This window comes from Bos grunniens, chromosome 4, assembly GCF_055505025.1.
Source record: "Bos grunniens cultivar Pamir isolate PY7600 chromosome 4, Bosgru_T2T1.0, whole genome shotgun sequence".
Classification (NCBI taxonomy): Eukaryota; Metazoa; Chordata; class Mammalia; order Artiodactyla; family Bovidae; genus Bos; species Bos grunniens.
The window spans coordinates 33626307-33628357 of NC_141168.1; the positions used below are offsets into that span (position 1 = coordinate 33626307).

The 2051-nt window shown below is 33.8% G+C and overlaps 1 pseudogene across 1 annotated transcript; it reads left to right on the forward strand.

Annotated features, from left to right (window-relative positions):
• Positions 1-329: 329 nt before the first annotated feature.
• Positions 330-1798, forward strand: LOC147373914 (chromobox protein homolog 3 pseudogene; annotated as a pseudogene). Its single transcript, XR_015162208.1, has one exon. The product of XR_015162208.1 is annotated as a chromobox protein homolog 3 pseudogene (transcript).
• Positions 1799-2051: the final 253 nt, after the last annotated feature.

Below are 2051 nucleotides of genomic sequence, written 5' to 3' on the forward strand. Positions count from 1 at the left end.
CTGTACATCACGGTACATGGAAAAAAGACTGTAACAAGTGTTTAGTAGTAAACCTTGGAAAAGTCTTCATGACTGGGGTTAAACAAAGAGTTCTGGACAAGGTATCAAAAGCACAGTCCACAAAAGAAAAATATTAACACATTAGACTTCATAAAAATTAAAACCTTTTTCTCTGTGGTAGACATTTTTCAGGAAAAAAAAAGAGAAGTTATAGATTTAAAGAAAATATTTGCACTCCAGATATTCTATAAAGGGCTTATAACCAGAATACATAAAGTATCTCAAAAGTGAAGAGAAAACAACCCAATTAAAAATGTGGAAATGCCCTCCCCCTCGGATGTGACTGGAGCTTGAGGCGCGCAGGGCCGGAGACGTCGCAGACCCGGGACCCGGAGCAGCTCAGAGGCCGTGAATAATAGCTCTTCAAGTCTGCAATAAAAAATGGCCTCCAATAAAACTACATTGCAAAAAATGGGAAAGAAGCAAAATGGAAAGAGTAAAAAAGTTGAAGAGGCAGAACCTGAAGAACGTGTAGTAGAAAAAGTGCTGGACCGCCGTGTAGTGAACGGGAAAGTGGAGTATTTCCTGAAGTGGAAGGGATTTACAGATGCAGACAATACTTGGGAACCTGAAGAAAATTTAGATTGTCCAGAGTTAATTGAAGCATTTCTTAATTCTCAAAAAGCTGGTAAAGAAAAAGATGGAACAAAAAGAAAATCTTTGTCTGACAGTGAATCTGATGATAGCAAATCAAAGAAGAAAAGAGATGCTGCTGATAAACCGAGAGGTTTTGCCCAGAGGTTTTGATCCAGAACGAATAATTGGTGCCACAGACAGCAGTGGAGAATTAATGTTCCTCATGAAATGGAAAGATTCTGATGAGGCAGACTTGGTACTGGCAAAAGAGGCAAATATGAAGTGTCCTCAAATTTTAATTGCTTTTTATGAAGAGAGACTAACTTGGCATTCTTGTCCGGAAGATGAGGCTCAATAATTGTTTGCATTGCCTTTTATATATATTTATATATATATATATATAAAACATGGGTCTTGGTTTTTTGATTTATTAGTGTGAAGAAATAACTACATTCTAATGAAAATCAGGTTTGATTTGTTTGTTTTGAAGTAATATTGGGAAAGTTACATTGGGTTTTTTGTTTTTTTTTCCATCTGTAGCACTGGTTACTTTGAACAAATAAAAAGCTTTCTGTAGTTGCCTTCTTCAGTAGGAAATAATTTGATACCATGGTATATTATTTCCTCAGCATTAGAGAACAGTTTTTCTAAATGTTGGAGGAAACCTCCATAGTCATTACTCAATCAGAATTTAGAATTTGCATTTAACTCATATATGCCTGAGGACCATTCTAAGTTTTTTATATGTATACATAAAAGACATATGTAAATGCTTTGGAAGTTAACTTTATTTGTTGTGGTTTTTGTTTTGGTAAATATATTTAAATCACAGCCTTTCATAACCATGGATAAGCCCATGTTCTGGAATTACATCATTTTGAGCAATATAAGAAATAACTTCAACTTAGATTAAAAATTTAAGTCTTAACCTTTCAAATTAAATAATTTTGTAATTAGACACATTAAGGAATTTAAATTGGGTCATTTTTTAAAGCATCCCTATCAGAATCTGCATATAAATGCAGTTTTATATGTAGAAACCCTGGAAGGAAAATTTTTATCACTATCAACCACCTTCCCAATCAAATGAAAAAAGTAGAAAAATTCTGGTATGTTTTAATATAGCAAAGCAAAACTTAATTAAATGGACACTTGATGATTCCTTCTGGTGAACCATTGTTTTACAAGAAATTGAAGTCTCTGTGCTGTATTTAGGAAAGGTTGTGATACATGGGATGTCTCAGATTTGTTCATGGAAACCTAATCAGATAGTTTTTAAATATTGGCAGTTTACAATCTACAGGAATAAATGAGTGAACAAACTTTTCTAATCTATGCTTGACCTACATGTATTTTCAGACTTGACTCCAATCCATTCCTTACATGAAGGCTCAATTTTCTCAGTATTTTGGGTT